Genomic DNA, 23,771 nt, shown 5'->3' on the forward strand with positions numbered 1-23,771 from the left:
AAAGATTTGGAGCGGGGAAAAAGTTATGGGGCGGGGAACAAAAAAGACTTTAAGCAAAACCGGTCAATAAATTACAAAATTGAAAAAAAAAAAAAAAAAAGACTTATTACAGCAACTCAATTAACTAAGCAGAACACATTATGTAGATTATTGTGCACAGAGTGATGTTTTCAAGGCTTTATCTCTGTTAATTAGGATGATTTGCTGCTTACAGCTAATATAATATTAGCATATTAAAATAACCCCCAACCCCTCAGATCTTTCCAAGCATTAACCTGGAACTATAAGAGGGATAAATTGGGCGTTTTATGCATTTTCCAGGCGCATAGTGTCATTGTATAGCATAATCAAGTAACTATGTCGCCTTCTGTTGTAAAATTGCTGCATATATCAAACATAACTTAAAATAAATTTGACTTTGCAATTTAATGCCTTGGAATTGGCCTCCGTCTCTTTAAGAAGCTCCTGTTCTTACCACAATCCGCCTTCAGCGCGTCTTCACAGCAGTGTGAAGATGTAAACAGGATGTCGTTTACAACAGTTTTTAGCATTTAGGGACTCCCAACTGGTTGCCACGGGAGATTCAAGGATTTCGCAAACATGCATGAAAGAATCAAAAGCAACACCCCAGGTACATGTTGATTAGGGAATAACATAAAATAGAAAGTGAAAAATACTTCATCTTCCATGCAGAAATACGGACTTAATTAAAATGTTTAATTCCTGCTTAAGGCTTATTTTCAAAAAGTACTTGTAATCTCAAGTCTCATTGGGATAAATCTTAGCAAATTAAAAACGTTGAGATATGTGTTTTTATCCAATGTTTTTATTTTTTTATCCAATGGAATTTTAAGGAGGTTCAACTATAAAACAATGACACTTAAAGTGTAATTTTATTCTTTACAGAACTAGACCCATACGAGACACCAAGCAGTTCAGGCTTAGGAAAAGACGACCAGCTCTCATGTGTAAACATGCTGTGACCCAGACGAGACGAGAACCTAATGACGTTAACAATATAATTAACTATCATTACAAACATAGACTGACAGAAAATAAGTAGACATGAACATAGCCTGGCGTTGAATCATGTTGTAAACCCTCAAATCCTGTTTTATGACCAAACATCTTCGTCTTGGTAGTTTCACTTTTTACCTGTCACTATTTCTGATCGTGTGATCAAAATTTTTGATCTGTTTTTTTCTTTAACTAACTGCTAACAGGAACTGGAATCTGCTTTAGAGTTTCCTATTCCTAGTTTTACACTTCCATCTGGTTGACTGGCCAAACGCCAAGTGGCTAATTCTAGACGGAACAGAGATCCTGAAAATAATGTTTCATATTTCTAAAACTTGTTATTCTCATAACATTTTCATTTTTTATCGTTCTTTTTGGCATTTTATGCTATATGGTCGGGTTCAGCCTTGTTATCACCTTTTATGTTAAAAATCTTGTGCTCTCAGGAACCCAATATTGTGGCTCGTCTCCTGTTGCGATCTGGATGCAGCGCTACATCCATCAGCTTCTTGACAGAATATCCAGTTTTGCTGTAGAATATTTCATCTGCTCCAGGAACAAAGTGCTAAAGGATACAGGGGGGGTTGACACTAGGAAATATGTTTTATTATAAGACAAACTTTTGATTTATTTCCTTGCTGTTATGACTGCTGGCATCTTTCTTGGAATCCATTTAAAAAATATCGTGTTTATCTCGTGTTTGGCATCACTACCAAAAAAATTATGCACATACCAGTTAAATCTGTTTGCATTACTATTATTGAAGTCGTACCATTAGGTGTTTCTCTCACAACATTATTCCAGAAGGTTTTATGAACATCTACTCAATTGAATATTACTATGGAACAAAAGTCATTTTAGCTGAGAGAGTCTGTTTCCAGTGAAGTTCTGCTCAAGCAACCATGGAGCGTTTTTCTAAAGTTTTACCTTCTCCTTCTCCAAATGCCTGCAGCGCTTCTGAGAAAATCTCCTTAAACTTGAAACAGTTTACACAGCCGGGCCGACTGAGCACACAAACACACAACTTTTTACTTTGCCCCGCTCCATTCCTGCTCTGCTTCCTCATCTACGCTCGATCCGATTTCAGCCAGACGCCGGCTGTCCTTCCTCTGGGCTTTGTCAGGCTGCAGGCCGCCGGGCCATTTTCGTGCGCCGGAGCGAGAATGAGGTATTCCTAATGACTCTGCACTCCGATAGTCTTCTAGTGGTGCCCAGGACTTCCAGCCAACGACCTTCTGATGTGACATAAGCACTCATCGGGCCGTCCCCGTAACGCCACGGGTCAGGCAGGAACAACGCGGGGCCTCCGAGTCCGGGCAGCTCGGCAGCAGGCGAGCGTTAGCAGATGGAGACATGCTGATCAGAGGAATTGTTTCAAAGGTCTATTCTTCTCTTCCTATAATGAGGTGCTAATTTTTTAAACACCTATATTGTCCCTGGGGAGAGCTTGAGTAAAAAAGCTCCTTTCATTCAAGCTGAGGTTTGTAAAGTATTCATAATGTAATGTATAATTAATATGCTCGTATTAAAAATATTTATAATCCTCCAGAAATGAGTGGCTGTGAATGTGTCCTTGGGCGTTAAGGAACCTTAAAGCTTTGAGATTTATACTTTAGACTTTTTTTTTTCTCTTGGCTTTGTGAACTTTAAATTATTAAATATACACGCCTGGACTATTTCAATACCTTCTGTGTTTTATATATATAAAGTTTTACAAAGTTATAAAAGAGTTGTACTGCAATAGAAAATTATTTTAACCTCTGCTTTAAATGTTATGCTACAGTGATGGATGAAAAATTGATTATTTTGTATTATTTTTGAGCTATTTTACTTCCAAACTAATTATAATAGGTGCTATTATTATTGTTATGCAAGTCAATATATATTTTAGGAAGTTCTGTACATTTTATAATAAATAACATTTCTCAATAAATCTACTTTCAACCCTTGTTAGATAGCAATGCTTATTAAAGAGAAAATTGAGGTATTTTTCGTTTATTCCTATTGATGCTCCAGAGCATTTGTCTAATCTTTAACTGAATGTGCATCAGAGAATATTCTACTTCCTGATAAGTTTATGACCCAAAGACGAGGAAGTTTGTGGTTGTTTGATTATGAATAAACTAGGCTTTGTTTACACCTGGTGATCGCAGGTCAGATGTGATGAAGAGAAACCAGCTGACAAAACTCTGATATGAACTTAGATATGAACTGCCTTAAGAACTTTCAATGTTCATTCATAGTATTTTTAGCTACCTTAGTCAAACAAGCTACGTTACACTCAGACATATCTAATTCTTACTATATCTTCTTTGGGGCATGTTTAATGTTTGTATAATGTCTAATTAGAAAAGGAAAAGAATAAAAGAATGGAGTGATTTCACACCGTGCTATTACTGCAGTATTTGTGAGAAGTTTATATATTTACATTCCTTAAGAGGAAAATATGGAACAACATCCATGCATAGTGCAAATGCAAATCTTTCAGTGTGTGCTGATTCAATTTATAAGGTCACGATTAAATTCAGAAACAATTTTTAATTCAGAAACCAATTTTTGTATTCAAACCATCTGGAGATTCTGCTTAAATTATGTGACCGACGAGGAAATGACAGTTTAAACAGAGCATTTATTGAGAACAATTTAAAAGTTTCTATGCTGCATCAAGTTTATATTTAAATAGAGATAGGTTTGTGCATAATGTTGAGTAACAAAAATGACCAGTATTAGGTTAGCTTAGCTGCCTGGTGAAAAAAAAAAAATCAATGAAATATTCAAAATTTTACACAAAACAAAAAAACTAAGCAGATAAAAATGGAGTGTTTTGAATCAATTCAGAATTCACAGGACTAGAAATTATAAATCTCTATTGAATTTTTTTTTCTGCACCTCTAATGCATAGACCCAAAGACAACACACACAAACTTTGCTGACACCAGTGCTCAGTTACATGTAATTATACACTTATATGAAATATGGGCGTATTCAACTCATCCCACTGTGTAGAACTGCACAGCGTTGTAGCTACATCGATCCAAAATAAAAAGAAAGAAAAAGAAAACAAGGTTTAAGCTTTTTAATCTGCTTGTTGTACCAAATTGAGCAGCACTTTCAATCTCATGTCTCCCTGGCTGGTTTTACTTCCACTTGTACAAAACTGTCAGATGGATTTTAAGCCCCATAGTCCTCAACACGAACCTGTAGTCACATTGTACGGTGCGTGCTTTTGCAAATGAGAAAAATGTTTTCAACAAAGCCCGTAGGAGAGGCTTGTAGGGTGGTCAGAAAAACATTTATTAGCTTCAGATATTTATGTTTGACTCCATATAAAACAAATTTGAGTGTGCGCTTTACTAGTGCTGCCATATTCAAAGACAACCGCCTAACGATGGCGGAGCGCGTTACATGAGAAAGCCTTGGCATCCGCCGTTTTTGTAAAAACGTTATGGTGGCACATCAATCCATGTGATTATGGATTAGAAATCGTGAGTTCAAGAGCAAAGAAACTGCATCCGTTTTCAAATGTGGTGAAAGGAGCAATTTAAATGTCCCCTTTGCAGCCAGCGCTGATGTACAGTGGAGAATACTTCACAACCTAACACCTCATCTTCTTAAACAATGGCCGAATGTGGTGCCAACTCTGCACTGGAGCTGCAGCTCCGGAGCGCCGTCGTGCCTCGCTTGGCCCAAACTGCCGCCCGTTGAAACTTCTCTTTAGCAGCTGCGTGCAGCGCTTTCAAACATCTTAAATTTGTTTTCCAAAGCCCAGCTGAAAGATGGCTTGCAGGAAAATGAATGTGGGCAGCTCCGGTGCAGAATGTTGGTTGGAATTTGAATCTGTTGTTTTGACAGCAGCGCGACATTACAGAGGATTTTCTGCTGTTTGTCAATGTTAGAAAGGAATTTTTCCTGTGCCAGTTCTTTTGAAACAACATGCTCTATTCTTGCAGTAGATTTTGGTTTTTCTAGCCTCTGCCTCTTGGCCTCAGCTTTCGGTCAACAGACGACTACTAGCAGAGATTATACCACGCCTTGTTAAATCTGGATAGATCACATGTCTATTGGTTTTGCAGTCTTTATAAGGAAAACACCAGAAAGGTAAGGCAATTATGATGATTTCACTTGTAACTAGATAACACTGAACGATCATAAATTGTTGAAAAGCTTGTTTGTTTCACTTCAAATTATGCCATATTTGTAGAGGAAATACATTTGTTGATTGAGCAGCAAAGTTAAGTACGAGGGTTGACAAATCCTCTCCACTAATGCCAAGAAGCTTTGTTACAACAAAAAACAAATTGCACACATTCACTTACTGTGTGTAGAAACTTAAATATTGATCCCCTAATAATTAGATATGGCAACACAATTACGAGAAAAGCAGCACACCCTGTCCTGATATTGCAGAAAACCGAATTTGACACCCTTCATCCAAATATACGCGCTCTGTTCAAAACGGGACAGAAGTCTTAGGCTACGTTCACACAGCAGGTCTTAATGCTCAGTTCCGATGTTTTGCTAAAATCTGATTTTCTTTCCCCCACAACTTCTGTGTGAACAATTTATTTCTCCAAAGAAGAACGTAGACGTCACACCAACGCACTGTTTACGGATACCGCGCGTAGATGGATCGGTTTTGAAATTATTTAGCGATGGGAGCTGACAGTATTGTCACAAGATCAAACAACGCAAAGGAAGCTAGTAAAAAGAAGGTGCAACTAATAGAGACGGTTTATTTGGAAGCGTTGTCGAAACCGGGAGTGGTGGGACTGTGATGTAAAGGTCTTCAGTAGCAGACTCGTTTCATGAGTTCAGACTTTTCAAAATTCTAATATTCAGCCACGTTATATCCGGTTTTACCGTGTTTACCTTCTGCTAGTTCATAGTTATGACGCAGGTCTCACATGAGTGATGTAAAAGTCACATAAAACGTGTCCATTCAGACTGTAGATACAAATCCGATTTAATATGGAACTGACACAAATCAAAATATTTTAGGGATGAAAATATTGGAGTGGGGCCAGTCAGACTGCCATGGTGAAGCCTGATAGGGGTTGTATTTGCCTGTTGAGTGAACATAGCCTAAGTGACACATTTTTCATTTGACTTGATGTCTCAAAGAATGAGCTTCATATGAATGTTTCTTTTTTTTTTTGCCTAGCATGCAAAGAGTGAGTGGGTGTGTGGTTGAGCTAGGAAGCTACATCACTTTGTCTAATATGGTGAGGCTAGCCAGTTGACATACAAGTTTTTAAAATCTGAGAAAAAAAAAATTCACACAAAAACTGCATGTCGACAAGGGATGTGAATATAGGGAATAATTCTGGCTTATTGTAGGTACTTCCTGGCTAACATGCAGCGGCTAGGTGCTGAGTGGCATCAAAAAGCCCCGATCCTCCTCCATATGGCTTTAAATAAGTGTTTAGGGTAAAACCGAGCTCTTGACCCCCATTGTTTCTGCGCTTAGTCATATTTGTCCGTCATCATCACAGGTCCACGCTGAACTTCACTTCCTACAGCATATCGATGTCTGAGACAAAATAACACGGCGGGCGTGCAGAGACACACACACTTAGAATGTCATCACAACGTGGGTTCATCACCTCCATCAAGAATGAAGCAACTCATCATCTGCTCTAGAAAAGGACACACACACTCACACCTAACTCCCACACAGCTACGTTTCAGTTTGTCATCTGGGCACACCAAGATGTGAGACGTCTTTGCCGTACTCATCCCCTGACAGTGCGGCTCCTCTGACATTTACCCAAAGCAAAACAAATTCCACCCATGAGTGCGTTTCCAATACACACGGGGGGGGGGGGGGGGAAACAAAAAAAAAACGTTTAAAGCCATACCCAGAGTAATCAGAGTGTAAGAGCGTCCCTGGATAATAAAGGCAGCGGAGGAAGAGGATGGAGAACGAAGCTTCCTCGCTAACTGGCGATATTTTTGCGGCGGTGCAAATGAGGCCATTTTGCTGCTGATAACGACGCAGGTTTCCACTGTTTAGGGGCTAATTTACAGAGGAGGACCGCTCCAGACTTACGGCCCATACGAGTTGAGTATGGGCTGTATGAGCTATGCTTTCAAAGCAAAACGGACTCAATAAGCCCTTTTTTTTACATGTCTGGGCCCATTTATGTGAAAAGCGTTGTGTAACTCCTCCAGAGGCTCCCTCTTTCTTTCTCTTTTCTTTGTACCCTCTGTCCTCCCTTCCCTCTTCACCATATGGGAGATTGAGACACAGCATGTTTTGAGGATGGAAAATTGATTATAAATAGATGATGTGGGGATCCACGGTAACGACAGGCGGAGAGTGCTCTGTCCCACATTGCCCATGTCTCAGCTGAAATGATGCAGCACTCTGATGCTTTCCAGAGTATACTCCTATGTTTTAATGCTAGTAAGTCTATATGCCTCTAGGGAGTTTGATTGGGGGGGGGGGCCACCTAATGGGCCATCCTCTTCCTCTTTGCCTTGGAAGAGTGTCAATTTCTTCTTCTTCCCCCACCCTGCCACCCGCCGCTTTCTGTTTCTCTTTCCAGAAGACTGGTTACAATAACTACAGCTCTCACAAACTCCGGTCAAAGCCCCGGCTGTGCGAAGAGATGGAGGAAAAGTACGCACGTAAACCCAACCTGCACATCCAGAAGCCCGCACACGGTGACTCACGTCTTGGAATCCTTCAATTTGAGGGTAATAAATTGCAGCAGGAAGCAATTGTGTCACCGATGTGCTGAGGGAGATGAAATTGAAACCCGGCTCGGTGACAGTGGCACGCTCTCAAAGGGGGAGAAGCACCCAGGCGGCCCCTCACTTTGACTACAGGGAGACGAGCTGAAACAATTCCCAGAGTCCCCCCTCACCCTCACTCTTTTGCGATGCCAAGGCTTTCTCTGGGTCATGAAAATGTTAGTCAGGTTGAGCACTCTTGGCAGTGGAACTGCATCTACATACACGTGTCAAGCAATAACCTCCACTCCTTTATTCTTTTTTTTTTCCTCTTCGTGCAAGATGAGAATTCGATTGACAGCAGCAGCATCTAGTCGAGTAATTGTGCAGGCAACCAAACAGAGATATGGAAATGCGATTTCTGCATTAAACAGCCACAGGAGGTTCTTATGATGATTGAAATATGTAGGAACACACACACACTCGGAAATAGACACACACACACACACACACACACACACACACAGAAATAGACACACACCTATGCATTGCCTTGTGAAGGTTCTCTTATCGCTTGAAGTATTTCAGTTTGTCACGTTAAAACCACAAACTTCGATGGCTTTTATTGGGAATTTTATGAATTAACAACGCAACCCTCTTACCATTATACCAATAAATAAAATAAAATGCTTCTTGCCTAGTTAGAAATGTAGGAAACGTCTCAACTAGGACGGTTTAATCCAGGTCTTGTAAATTCACTAAGTCTACTCAATCAAGGCTCTGTCGTAACTCTGGAGGAGCTGCAGAGATCCAAAATCTCAGTGGCAGAATAAGTTGGTAGGAAACTGCTGATCACGACCGTGTCCACAGCCCAGATTTCTAAATGAGTAATTTTTCAAAGAAGTTACTTTAATGATCGGAGGTTCCTGAAATACTTGAACGCTGAACGAGTCTAATTACAGACACTCCAATCAGTTCAATGAAAAATCTGAACTAAGTCCCACCACTACATGGATATATAGCTCCTCCCTCTGCCTTACTGCTCAGCTGATGGGCGGCTATGTTTGCTCTGACTGCAGGTGGCATTGGTGACACACACACACACGCACGCACGCACGCACGCGACTCCATCTTTGGCCCCGAAGAGAGAAGTCGATCTGATTCCCCCCACAGCGCTGAGGGGGACCCCCAGCGTAACTGGATAAAGTTGGTTCGCAAGTGGAAACGCAGTCAGAATCTAATAAGAGCCCAACCCGCACCCAACATAAACCGTAGCTAAACAAGGCCCGCGCAACGTGGACGTCCTTAAGCAGGTAATTTGGTCGCTGGTCGGGTTTAAACCACCATTATTCTGTTACGTTCCCTCACGGCCCTCTGCTTCGCTCTCCGTCTTGCTCCGCTCCGATTCCCTCCACGGGAGAAAAAAAGCAGACATTTGCTGAGCTCGCAAATTCTCTCACAATGATGCTGTAGTCTGCGCAGACAGCTGATTTCAAATTCTCAACCTCGTCTGTAACGTCTTGTTTTATTCTAAGGCAATTATGTTGTTTTTTCTCTCATGCCAGATAAAAAAATAAATAAACAGCATGTGTCGAGAGCGTCAACAAAGGCTCGTCTAAAAGCAGGCGGACAATAGGATTGGCAGAACCTTGTTTTCTCGCTAAGTCTGTGGGTATCAGATAACGCGTAGTGTTTTATTGGGTGACAGATAAATAAAGAATAGCAGAACAGCGTGTGGGAAGACAGATACCGGTCTAAAAGCCCTCCATTCATCCCTGAGTTATGTTTCAGCTAGGTTGCAGTGTCAGATTGGACCCTAATCTCCTCCAGATGCCCCCACAGAACAGAATTATCCCCACCCGCGCAAGACCAAAACAAGGACAGAACCTTGAGAAGGCCACTGATTAGCTAGCAAAGCTGTAGTTGTAACTTGCTCATGCATCTCCTTGGTTTTGTTTCTGTGCATCATTGCTTTCTAGTCCTGACTATGACTGTATTTTCTATAGCTCTTTATCTTATTCCTGTTCCTTGATGGATGGGAAGAACAAGGGAAATGTATGCATAGCCCTGTGATGACACACCACCTGCTTTTATGTTGGATTCTCAAACAGATGTGCCTTCTCTCTCTCTCTGGCGTTATTGGGCGTATTAAAGTGCGGCGTGGCTTTGTCTCCCTGACTTTGTAAATACAAACACCCACAACATCATTTGCAAAAGGCAATTCCATTTCCTGCTCTATAAACTCGACCCACCACATTTGTTTTCATGGAATCAATAAAAAAACCAACCTGAAACTTTTTCAGTGTGTGAAGGACAGCTGGTGCCGTCGACGCTCCGCGGGGGGTGGCAAAACCCCGGATTTCATCATATGGAAAGGAATTTTTACAATGTTCGACATTTGTGTTCAGAACAGAGCACGTAATTTATTCCCTGGGATTTTCTTTTGCAAGTCTTCAGTCAGATTTTTTGCATGATGAATGCCACATGAAATTAGTTTGGTTTCAGAAGCACTTTGGGGTTTAATGAAAAGAGCTAGGCTACGTCAAAAGTTTAAGAAAATATGTGTGGTTTTCAAAAAACTTGTATAGAGAAAACCAAAATCAAAAAACACCAACAAAGTTAGTTAACATGTTCTCTTTTGCCAGTAGGTCAGTGTTTGTATCATATTTAATCTGTAGGAAGAGAAAGGAGTTGAAATTTAACTTGTCGCTAACAAAACTAGCTAACGACAGTATTTCCGCTATGCTAATGGCTGTGCAGTAGTATATCAGATTATTCACACAGTTTTTATGTATTTTGGTCTCATGGTCCAGAATGTATTAATTTAAGGATTAAAATTGTTAATAAATAATTTTGTGTTAGACATTATTCAGTACTTAAGTTCTTGTCAGAGAATTACATACATTTTCTCCAACTGTGTTTGGGGAAAAAGTAAATCTTACTTGAGCCATATCTGTCTTCTCAATCTAGCATTGTTTTTAGACACATCTGATAAATCAGTATTAAACTACATATTTTGATCACCAGTTTATCCAGGCTGCTTCAGATGTTTTTGAGTCACAAAACATTTTCTTACAAATTAGAGATTACACATATTCTGTATCCCTGGCTAATGTGATACTTGATCACTTTAATACGCCAGTTAATCAGATAATAACTCTTAAATCTCTCAGGGACACTCTGACTATAGCGTGATGAATCTTCATTCCAAAACTCAGATCAAAAGTAATTATAGAAAAAAACTTAATGTATGCTAACGTCACAGCAAAAGTAGCATAGCCCATCCTGATGCAGTCCAACACTTGATGTTTCACAAAACTTGCCTCAATTCTTCATGCCCGACACGTGAATTTATTTTTCAGATATACCAAGATACTTTCGATTGAGTAGTAACCTAATTTTTAATTTTTATTTTTACATGTTAAAAAGCAAATCTTTCAAGGCTGAACATTTATTCTCACCTGCTGAGGACAGGCTGTAAAATATCCGAGACGATGCGGAGTTTTAGAAGGCCCCAGAATTTGAGAGGACGTCTGTCTGTCCTTGTAAAACAAAACTGTAAATACGCAGATTGAAATTTACAAGCCAATTGAGCCGCCTGGAATTGAGTCAACTTAGTAAATGCTGAAGAGGAGAAAAGGAGACAAGGAGGCCTGGAATTATGTAGGCCACTCGAGCTGAAGTGTGGTCAGGGACGGACTGGGCGGCTCTCGCCTCGCTCTGGGCCAGGTCTGCTGAGAAGGTCATGTGAAAGTGGAATGTGGCTGAGCTGGACAGACGCCAGAAGCTGTGTTCACTTGAGTTCTCACTTTTTTAAGCAAAGTGAGACCTGTCAGCCACTTGGGAGAGATTCTTTCTCTCCATTTCAAGACATTTTAGTTTTGAATAATTGAAACCAATTAAACTATCTTTCTGCAAGAGAAAAATCTTGCTTTTGCTGAGGGATTTTGTGTTTTGTGTGACATAATTACTACAAAAACAAATTATTACCAAGTATTTCGGTCTAGTTTCTAGTGCAAATATCTTGAAACTTAAATTTGTCTTGAATTAAGACCAACTTTAAAGTCAAATTTCAGCAAGATATAAGATCTTTTAAGTAAATAATTCTTTAATATTGATGAATTCGAACTAGTTCCATTGTCAGATGAATGTCTTGTTACAAGTGAAATAATCTTCCAATGGAACTAGACCGTTTTTATCAATATTAAGGAATTATTCACTTCAAACAAGCCTATATATCTTGATAAAAATTAAATTTACATTAGTCTTAATTCAAGTGTACCAAGGTATTTGCACTAGAAGCTAGATCAAAATCAATTGGTAAGATTTTGTGTTTTTAGGGTTAGGGACAAGTCTGCCGTTTAACTGGACCAGCTATTGTCTGGCAAAAAAACAGTTGAGATTCAGTGATAGAAGGGAATCCGTCACTCAGCAGGCCACCGACAGAGCGAGTTAACCCAGCAAGCGACATGCAAAACAGGAGAATAATAGTGTTGTGTGCCAGAATGCAGACTGTCCGTACCACGCTGAGGCATAAAATAAACAAACAGGCAAAGAATGTACACAGGTAGTGAGGCCACACCAACAGACAAGACACATATCCAAAGATATATGAAGGTATTCTCCTGATAGTACGGCTCTCAAAACAGAGAGCGGCACCTCGCCCTGGATAGGCATCTTCAAGATAAACCAGTTGGTACGAAAAAGAAATACAAGTATGCTCTCTTTTTGGACATGTGAAAAAGTTTAGAAAGAAAAGAATTACAGTAACCCCTAGCAGGAAAGGCAAGGAGTTACGTATATGGTGTCAGAATGTTGTTTGGGTAGGGAGCGATACTGTCTTGTGTCAACCAGGCTATTGTTCCCACCCGCATCCTTGAGTCACAACTCTTGGTATCGCAATAAGAAACCAGGCGGTGATGTCATGCTGGAAATGGAAAGAGTAACAGGGCAGTCTAGAAAGGGGAATGAAAACAAAGGTACTTTTTCATGAGCTGCCTAAAATCTCATCAAGTGGCGACTTGAACAGTGTAGAACTATTAGGAGCATTGAAATTTGATCCAAACCATCTTTTGCCTCGAGGGCAGATTAATTTACTTTAAAATAGAAACCAACACAGAGCATTTCTAAGGTATCATCATACACCTTTAACCTCCTGACATGAGTAATGTTACAGCATCAAACTTCAATGCATTTAATTTAGTTTTTATGTAACCAAAACCATAAAGCAGATAACTGTAAACAAGAAGTACTGTAGGATGATAAATGGTCTTCAAATTTAGAACCCCTTTTTGGTGCAATTATATGGCAGCAAACCATTCATTTGGGGAATGTCCTAGCCAGTGTTGCAGCTTAAGAGGCTCAAATGTTCTGCATTTTCTTGGAAACGTAGCTGCAGCTTAGTCGGATTGAATGGAAGAGCAGCAATTTTTAAATTAAGCCTCAGATTTAAAACCTGTTAGCTCTGTCTATATGCCTCTGATTCAAGGATTGCACTTCACTGCTGGTTATACCATAATTGGATCCTGACATTACTGGCCATTGTTGGCCATAAAGAAAAAACATATCAACAATTTCCTTCTTTTGGGGATGAATTTAATATAAAATCTCCCCAAAATTTCCTTTCTTGTCTGATTGAATTCAAGTGTTTATTTGAAAGTTTCCAGGTGTGCAGCTTCACAGTTTTTCTTTTTTTTAGGATAAAATCTTCTTTTAAGGGATCACAGTTTACACTGATGTGAAAGGGAACCAAGTACAAGAATATTTTGCAAATGAAATTGTAGCAAGGAGAAAATCCCCTAAATGGAGCAGAATGTAGGAGAAAATCAAAATAGCTAAATTGTGTCATTTAACAGTTTGTTTGCAGCACAGAGAAACATCTGTGTGCTGCAGATACCTGCCCGCATCGCCACCGTATCTGCGTTGTGAAGTGGGACTCATCTCCATTTCTCATCTTATCAGCTGCTGCATTTTTGGGGGGAGGAAAAAAAATGTTTCATCTGTCACTATGAATTCTCTGCTTCTACATAAACCACCTGAAATGCCACTCACAAAAACGACAACAAAAGGTTTCTCGCTCCGAAAGATCCTGAGCGTTGAAGACAAGCTCCTGAAGGCGAGGTGAGTTTTTATCAAGTGCGAACATAAAAACGGAAGATAGAGAGGAAAGTTGAGGGCAGACAGGGTTGAGAACATGTCAGAGGCACGAGGCCCAGTTCCAGGTTCGGTGTGGCTGGAGCAGAAAATCACAGAGTGAGGCTCCATGTTGAGTGCTGTACGCCTGTTGGCAGGCCTTCTGGCTCGGCGTCACCGATGCGTTTTTGGCCAATTTACGATGGCTCCAAAGCAAACAGTAATGGTTCTGCTTACGGGCTGTAAAACATGTGTGTCAGCCTACTCAGTCATTGCCAGCGCTGTGCTCGCAAAAAGAGAGAAAAAAAAAAAAGGCACGATGGTATTATTACCTTTCATATCAGATTAACACTAAATGTTAACCTCATATTCTATAAATCCTTGTCTTAAAAAGGCCCACTTGTGGGATTTAGATTAATGGTACGTTGGACGACAGCATGTTGGATACTTTAGTACAGTGAGAGCGCATTTGTATTCTTTGAACAAATTAGTGAAAACGAGCTAATGTTTAAACTATTTGTACATGTATTTCCCACACTAGTGATCGACAGGACTCCTGTGGTTGGACGACATTCTTCCACCATTAGTATTGGTCCACTGAGTTGGTCTTATACCAAAATAAGCATCAGCCCATTGTTTCGTCTAGTCAGAATCAGTCATATTCACCAGCTCTCTCCTGGGATAAATAAAAAAAACCTCAACTTTTTCAAAGCAGTCCTGAATGTAGTCCGAGTACATTTCCTCGTCATGTTACCATTTTCCAAAATGAATATTTAAATGTAGCTAAGTGAAGTGTTGTACTTTCAATCTGCAGGATTTTCCAAATGGTAGATTTCACTGTAAAGACTAATTCCTTGTACAGGCGTGAATATCTCACATCGTTTACAAAAATAATACTGTTCATACGGGATTGTGTTCAGAAATGTTTTCATCAACACGAACTTCCACAAATATACCATGAAGCGTTGTTGTAAATATGCCAAACAAATAGGGGGCAGTGTAGCTAAAACCTGTCAGCCAAACAGGTCGTCAAAACAACCACGACTTCTTGTCAGCAATTAAACATGGTGCCAGGAGTTTAATTTGATTGGACACTGTAAGGCTGAACTACTTTAAATAGAGTATTAGAATATAAAGTTATTAAAACACAAGGCAATGCCAATTAGGAATCATGTCAAAGAAAGTATCTAGATACATTGGCACATTATTTGTTGCCCAAACTCTGTTTTCCTATGTATACACACAAACACAGATACAGAGTTTTCTTAAATCTCCACTTTGTTCAGAGTTTTTGTAAATAATTGTTCTTAGTGAGGCCAAAATCCATAAAAATGCTTTTGTTTTCCCAGATATCCATCTATGTGGATATCTGGGAAAACATATCAGCTTTATATCTAAGGCCTAAGACCAAGCTGATACTTGGTCTTAGGCCAAGTATCAGCCTTACTTGGCCTAAGACCAAGTAAGGCTGTTCGTAACCCAATCAAAAAACTTAAATAGGTAAGCTTGGAACAAGTTCAAAGTCAAAAATTATTTTTCATGCAGGAGATTTTGTTCTTCAGCCCTGGAACATTCGTAATCAGCAGAATAAGAATTATAAGAAAATGGGGTATAACCCAAAACAAGCACCAGCTGTTCCAAAAATCAGACTGATCCACCTCAACCGGGACTAAAGAGAACTTAATCTCCAGATTATCAGATGCAATGTTTACAGTGCAGTCACTGTGTTTTCCTAATTGATATTATGTAAATAAGCGTTTTCTGTAGGTCTGAGATGCTCACATTTTGTGAAACATTTATAACATATGTATATTTTACATCATTTACATTCCTCCAGGTCCCCCTGTTACAGACTGTATGACCATCTGGGGATGAATTTTAAGGATCAAACCCTCTATACATCGCAAACGAATTAGAAAATTGGTCCCGCCGCCACGCTGTTGGAGCTACATCGAGAATTTCAACATATTGAGATGAGAGAATTTATATTAGTACAGAAAAATATGTTTTAATTATTAATAAAATAACATATGCTACAATATCAGATGTATAGAAAGCTAATACTGCAACATTATTTGAAGTCATGTTTCTTTAAAAATAAATGCTTACATGAGAATGTGACAAGGGCACATTCTCATGTGTGCCCTTTTAGCCTAAAAGGCTAAAAGGGCCTTTTAGCTTCACAAAAGCTAAAAGGCCCTTTTGTGAGAGGCCTTTTAGCTAAAGAAAATCTTTTTGTTTATCTAATCATGATGCACAGAGCATGATTAGACCTTGGGTATCAAGCAGGCACAGCCAGGTTAGCTGTCACATAAAACTTAAATTGCATTTCATTATCTGAGTGAATTTACGCCATCAGATCTTAATTTGTTAGCTGCTACTTTGCTGCATAAAATCAAGCAAGTGAAACTTCTGAAAAGATATTTTCTTCTTTTAAATATCAGTGTTGGAAAAGTAAAATAAAAAAAAATTTCAATTCTAGCAAACCATGTTTTTTTTTTTTTTAATTCAAGTAAAGTCAGAAATATATTAATGTTTTTTGTAATTGAAGCAGTTCCTTCCTTTCATTCAGGAAGGCCTGGAAGTCAAGTCAAGTTCCTCATTATGCGTTTAATGTTCAAAAAATGTCTTTATGCCAAAAGAGTTTGGATTCAACATTTTCTGTAGCATTGTTGCTACTGCATTCAGGCTGATTTTCTCGTTTAGGTTGGCAGGACTTCATTTAAGAAAAAGATTGCATTTCACCACTGATGCTTACATCCATAATGCTGCACAATGAAGGTCATTGTGGACGACTCGGCTGCACACTGAGGTATGTCGGAAGTGGTGGAGTTTCCCCCCCCCCCGCTTGTTTAGCTCTGGTCATCTTGTAGAGACCAAGGCTAAATTCTTAAGTGTTTTTCTTTCCTCTTTTTCTTCTGCTGTCTGTAACTCTGAATGACGGATCGCAAATAAACAGGTTGCTGTGGTCACTAAGCAAGAGATTATGGTCTTTTGATGAAAACGTCTGTTGGTTGAGGTTGTTACAGTTGACGTCAACGCCGTGGTTCGACCTTCAGACGCTGATGTGAATTAACCGTTAAGGCCTTTTTTTTTTTTTTTGGACTTGGTCTTTGCGTTATTCTAATGTCTCAGCAATGGACCCTAATCTAATGACTGTGTTATAAGTACCCAGGTATTATCTTCAAAAAATATACATTTGCAACATTCTTTCTGAACTATTTAGTTTCTGTTTATTTTCCAGGAGGCAGAGGGAATTCGAGCTCACTTGGCGGGATGGAGGCTAACTTGCAGATGTATATAGACAGAGCTTTTTCTTTTTTTTTTTTACAGACACTTAACTCCAATTAACCTTCATTCTCTGATTTGCCTTTAATCACATTATCCTACGGTATTCGACTCCATTTTTGTACCCCTCTGCTGCATGCCCAAAGAACAGTGAAGCGGCGCAAGAACAAGCTTCTCCTTGTGTCGGATCTCCCTATTGGCCGGTGAAACATGCTATAGTCTTCTTTGTGCGTTTTCTCTTTCCCTACTCTAAGATCTCTCTCATTACTTCTCGTCTTAACCCCCTCTCTTTGCCTCTCTCTCCTTCTTTCCCCGCTCTGTTGCAGGATTACCCTCAGGCTATGTCCAGCTTCAGACAACGCCTGATTCATGCCCATAGTAGGCTGCTGCCTTTACTTGACTCCACTGTACAACAGGATTGGGCTTGAGCAAGCAAATGTTTCCACATGAGAGAGAAATTCAAGAGGATTGTTAAAAGGGAAAAAGAAGTCAAGAAATGTCATCCAAGTGTGCTTTTTATTTCGAACATTTCCTTTTTTTTTTTTTTTTTTTGACAAAATTCTCCAGACTAAGTAGGTCATCGCTGTGTCAAAATAATGTCGGATAATTTTACTTCTTAGCTTAAAACTGTAAGAATGGACAGTATTGAAACAGAGGCATAAACCATTTTTTCACCCCTTTTTTCCTCCCCCTCCTGCTTCTTGCAAAAACACATTCCAGCTGTCAAATGTGTTCAATCCTGCAGCAATATATAAAACTGTTTCAGACTACCTGCCTGTCCCCTAAAGCAATTACAAGTGACAGAGCTCACTTTTGGCACTTAAACCCAAATGCCTCAAAAAGGAGCCTGTTGAGCCGTCACCTTCCCCGACACATTAGTAACATGCTTTGTCTTCCAGTTGACACATGAATGACAATGCATGGAATTCACAGATTAGGAAAGATATCGCTTCAGGAGACTTCTCCACAAAAGAGAAGTACTGTGTGAAGTTTATTTTAGTTTTAAAGCTAATACTGCAGGCAGGTTGTAGTAGAATAATAATAATAATAATAATAATAATAATAATAATAATAAAGAATGTAAATTGTACTGTATGCTAGTTTAATTTAGCAAAATTTGATTAAAAGCAATTTGGTACAAAAATGTTAAGTAAATTAGATGGAACACAGTGCCAACAAAAACAAGTAACCAAGATTAATAGAATAAGCAAAATAATGTGATTAGGCAGAAAATATTAGCTAAAAATGACTAGGTACAGTAAGGCTAGCAGATACATGTTAATCATTGTAAATGACTTTAAAAAAGTATTTCCTGAGTTTTTAAAAGCCAGTGTTTCAAAGATAATTCTTTATTAAATTGGAATAAGCCATTTGAAATTGGCATTTAAGCTAGCTTAGTGAAGCTAAAGCTAGCATACAAATTCAGCAAGTAATCCTACGGGTTTTTTAAGTAGCTTTTAGGCTACAAATGGAGGTTAAAGTAGTTAGACTTGTTGAAAAGGGCACATTATTACTTTTTTGTAAAATAAAATAAAAAGTTACAGCTAAGCCTTAATTTCAAAATTTGCTTTTAAAATGAGAAATGTTTAAATACAATAAACCAAAGTAAAAGAAGTTTAAATTAAATGTATATATTTGTTTTTATTTGTTATTTAATGCAGTATGACAAAAATGATGCATGTCCCTTCTAATAATCAGTGGAGATACTTGACTGGTATTACAGACATCAAACCCTACTTGTGATTGCCGACTGGTATTTTAAAAATCTACCTCAACTTCTTGAGGTTGGAAACTCTCTTTGCCATCGCCCTAAGGTTTAATTCCTTCCACACATTCTGTCATGGATTATAGTCACAGTCCACTCTGTGTTATTTTTACTTTAGTGTGAAATCTGTAAAGATTACTTAAATCTAAATATGCCTGATATGTGAGTGAATTACAGTTTTAATATTTACGTTTAGTTAAGTAGTTTCAGCAGTGATTTGACAATCGGGGCTGTTAAAAAAAAAAAGAAACATTACTTTTAATAGTTGAAATACGGGACACAACGGCTGGAGTTTTAGAAATACTGAACGGAAAACTTGACATATGTTGACATGACTTGACATGTTAGATGAAAGAAAATATAAATTTCAGGGCCTGAAAAAAAACCCAAACGCATCGATTTCTAAAAAAAAACAGAACAAAACGAGTGACTCACTGAAGGTGAGCTCATCTGATCTCCAGGGGAATCAGTGTTATGAAGCGCTTTTTCCTTCTTGACACATTATAGATCTGACCCCTTGACTCATTCTGCCATTCAGTGGATACAGTAAAAGCTGCCATTGAATCATTCTGTAGTTAGAATTTCTTCTTTAGAGAAAAAAAACTAAAACTAAAAGTTTTCTGTACAGCAAAAGTGTGGATCTTCAGTAAAATAAGCTTCAGTAAAATATGTTGACAACGGGGAGGTATGCATTGTTATTCTCTATAAGATGTAACGGTCCGTCATTAATCACGTGCATTGGCAGTCGGGGTCTGGTGTTCAGCGCGCCAGAGGTGTATTAAGTGAAAGCCGTAAATAAAGCAGCTTTGTAAATTGAGTGCATTCGGGGGCAGCTCTTTTTCCTGCCGACAAAGCTTTTGATCATAGCGGATGTCATTATTTTCTTGGTGTGTTTACTTGCGTGAGGCAGAGGAAGACTTCACACCTTTTTTTTTTCTAAATAATGACACCTCTACAACAAGGCAGAGATTAGAGATAAATGTTTGCGTTTCACCCTCAGACTAATAAAAAGGTAAAACTTAAAAGGCTCCAAAGTTATTTTTAATGGCTTTCAGCAGAGGAAAAAAAAAAAAGAAAGAGACGATGGAAGACTCCAGACTGGCCTTTAAACTGATTTGAATTTTTAAAACGACCCCCTGAGAAAGCATGCAAGTGCTCTTTTATCACGCTCGGTTCAAAAAAAGAAAAAAAAGCGAAAAGAAAAAAAGAATGTGTAGCCAACCTTTTATTTACTATCACCTGTAGGTCGCTCATTAAAATCATCAAACCTCTTTAAAACTCTTCCTCGGATGCTTCACGTCACCCCGAAGGTTGACGAGATAAGCACAAGGTCACGGAGGAACAACAGGCATCGAGCTAGAAGGGAACACGGCGCTTATGAATAATGCATGCATCAAAGGTTTTGTCTAATGGCACTCTTAAAAGTTTTAAAAGTTCATCTTTCAGCTGAGGATGCTCTTGGCTAAAAAGCCTCTTTCTCCCGCCCCGCCGACGTACACAAAGTCATCCTCCAAACTCAGTGTGAGTGAGACACTGATTGGTGTAATTATGTTTTCAGTGATTACTTATCTTAATGGCACTCATCACAATATGAGACACGAATCACAATGATTTCTGAATTAAGTTTCTGGAACAGACTGTCTTTTTTTATTTATTTTTTCCAACTTGTATTTCACCAGGAAAAAAAAGAAAAAAGAAAAAGAAAGGCTGCACAACCCCTAAAGCCATCCACTCACAAACACTTCTACACACACACATGTTGAAAATTTCAAGAGGGCCACTCACCATCTCCGGTCACTTGGTGGTCATGGCAGGGACAGAGGGAGAACAGAGGTGCTGAGAGAACGGAGAGCGCGACCCCACGGCGTTTACGCTCACATCCCAGGCACGAGGAAGAGAGCGGCCGGTCTCGCTAACTTGAAAGCCCAGACGGAGTGGGGTTCTGCCGCGTGAGTTCAGAGGAAGCTGCTCGGTCGGTCAGGCCACGAAGGAGAAGAAACAAAACGGACAAAAAAAAAACAACAAAAAAGGCAGGGAGGATTCAAAGACGCTTCTTCCTCTGTGCTCCTCACTTTCCCCGGTGTAACTCGACCTCCTTCGAGGAGGACACGGCAGGCAGGCAGGCAGGCAGGCGCACAGAACCAGTTCCAGACCTGTCCCACTCCCGACGGCTGCCTCCCCTTCTTCTCTCTCAGGTTTTTCTCTAGTTTTTTTTTTTTTTTTTGGTATCGCTTAACTCTCGGTTCCTCGGCCCGGGTGATGAGCTCACCTCGGGCTCAGGTTTCAGCTCCTTCGGCTGGAATGCGAGGGCAGCGTTCGCAGAGGCAGAGGTGCCGGGCGAGGTCAAAGGCTACCGGGGCAGTTTGGAGGAACTAGGACGACAGGGGTATCTGTCATCTGGGACCAATGGAGGGAAATCTGAGGGGCCTGGAGAGCCGAGAACATAACAGGAGTTACAAGGGTCACGGGTTACGGATGTTGTGGAGCAAGGCAACATTTGACAGCTCTGGAGGCTACGGACTAGGCGACGCTCAGTACATTTACACGCTCAAATTCACACACCAACACACACTACCACTCCTAAGTGCCAGATTTACTGCTCACTTAGAGACCGGAGTGTTTTCCTCAGGGAGAGACTTCTTTTTCTCCCACATCCTTTTGTTGAGCTACTGCTTTTACAGACTTAGGTCAGCAATTTGAAATCTACAACTGGATTAAATAAAGTTTGTCACCCCAAGCACAAAGGGAATAATAGTTTAATTTGGTCAGAGTGTTGATACAAAAAGATACATTTAATGGCAATTAAGCTAATAGCCTAACCCCGACTCAGGAAGTGTTAGTGAGTTAATAAGATTAAAACAGTAGATAGAAGGTAAAATTAGAAAATTTCTGAAGAAATTTAAACAGGGCCTGCCAAAGTGTGTCCATCGGTTGGAACCCAGTGTTCTGATGCTAAAAATGCTAAGCTTAGCTAAAATAATATTAATAGCATGTGGAAAGTCACAAGAATATTGACTAACATGCACATAGTGCACTGCCTTAACCTGAGAGAAAAAAAAATAGCTAAAATGCTTATTTTAGAAAGAGGTAAAGTTAGTGCACTTGCTTCTCAAGGCAGTGCACTAACTTGAGAGAAAGAAATAGCTGAAATATTCATTTTAGGGCATCGCCTTGAGAAAAAAAATAGCTAAAATACTTATTAGAAGGAAAAGACAAATGTTAATGGACCGCCTTGCTTCGCATTAATGGTAATAGGAAGCAGCAGTTATTTTGAGGTGTAGAACAACAGGTGTTCAACAACGTAATGAACTGCAAAAACTATAACGCTATGAAGCAGAACACAAACCATACTGTTGATTGTACTGAAATTGTAACGGGGTCTACAAACAACTGATTAGCTTGAAAATAAATTCAAAGTAGACTAACTTTTCCAAATCAAACAGGTCTACTTCCATTTTATAGTACCAGATAATACCTTAAGACTGACATTCACCTCTTTTCTGAGTTGAACATGTTAGAAAACTGGTAGGAGACATTCTTTTTGTTATAGAAAATTCAATGGTCTTCTAGAGATTCAGTTGTTCAATGCTAGCTTTTTGTTGTTTGCTTTGCCATTTTTTTTTCTCCAAAGGTGTTCCTCAAGGATGATCACTCAGCCAATTCTGATGTACGGTAAACTAAAAGATTACTGCATTTTTGATTCTTCACGTCTTTTGAATGGCAAAAAGCTGATACTCATTTTGCTTTATTTCAATTTTATTTAGCTTATTTTTTCAGTTTTATTTATTTGTCCATGCAATACATGGACAAAATAAAATAGGATCCTTAAAATAGGATCTTGAATCTATTGAATAAAAGTTTTCAAATTTGAGGTTGGATTTTTAACATTTTTTCCCCTATGTTGTTACCAGAAAAGCCGAGATGTTTTTCCTCTTCTGGATCGTCTCATGCTTGTTAGGGAATGTGATATCCAGAGTGAATATTTGATTAGATAACTTGACCTTCTTAGTTATAAGGCATTTTGAACAAAATGGTCGTGCATTTGTATTCTTACATACAGCTCTGCCAAAAAAAAATAAAGAAAAAAAAATTAAACAAAAAACCTGTTTCAAATTAATTTTCAGAAAAAGCAGTTTTGATTAAAACAAGTCAGTCCACAAAGCCTTAGCAAGGGAGAGTGCATTTACTGAGGAAAAACTGGCCAGAGTCTCAAAGGGAGATTAGTTAAAGTGCTGAGATTAAGGAGGAATTATTGCTCTGTTTTTACATCCGACTGTACTTAATTTAAGATGGCGACCCTACAAAGCTAAGGCACATTTTTACCAGCTGAACAGAGATTTCAAACTGTGCAACAAAATAAATTGCATTCTCTTATTTAAAAGAAGTTTTCATTAAAACTGACTCTAGATTTTTTACCCCCCCCCCTCCCCCCATCTATTCCTCTGAACATACAAAAACTTAGCAAGCGTCTCTATTTTTCTAGGTTGGGTTAAAAGTTCTGAAGTTAATTTAAAAGTTTAAATATTTATCTCACCTCAAATCCTTTACTGTAATATTTTTTTCTCTTTCTCCTTGTCGCACACCATCGTCGCCGACATTGAACTTTTCGGCCGTGCTCTGGTTGAACACACGCAAGTGCAAAACTGTTAGCAATTACTGACACCTGTTCTGAGGCACACGCTCACTTTCGCCTCCGCGAAGCCACGCAGGTACACCGTGGGATAATTACACGGTGTTTGTGCCACCTGGAGAGGAACAGCAGAGGTGTGAGGACAGGTGCTAATTCCTACCGAAGGCTAACCCGACGACACAAACCGCGGAAGGAAACGGCTAATATTCGAGAACAAAGTGTCACTTTGAAAGGCGTCGCTGTCATACTGACTTTCCGGCATAA

General features: G+C 39.3%; 1 protein-coding gene across 1 annotated transcript in view; it reads right to left on the bottom strand.

The window, feature by feature from the left end:
- flrt2 (fibronectin leucine rich transmembrane protein 2) overlaps positions 1 to 23,533 on the bottom strand; it is a 60,691-nt gene extending 37,158 nt beyond the window's left edge. The window contains exons 1-2 of the mRNA XM_015023560.1: positions 23,412 to 23,533; positions 20,663 to 21,304 (exon numbers count right to left, since the gene is read on the bottom strand). The gene's annotated coding sequence lies outside the window, so the exon portion shown is untranslated. The remainder of the gene's footprint in view (positions 1 to 20,662; positions 21,305 to 23,411) is intronic.
- Between the last annotated feature and the right edge of the window lie 238 nt (positions 23,534 to 23,771).

This window comes from Poecilia latipinna, unplaced genomic scaffold (assembly GCF_001443285.1).
Source record: "Poecilia latipinna isolate Pla-1442-1.1 unplaced genomic scaffold, P_latipinna-1.0 Scaffold89, whole genome shotgun sequence".
In the NCBI taxonomy this organism is placed as follows: Eukaryota; Metazoa; Chordata; class Actinopteri; order Cyprinodontiformes; family Poeciliidae; genus Poecilia; species Poecilia latipinna.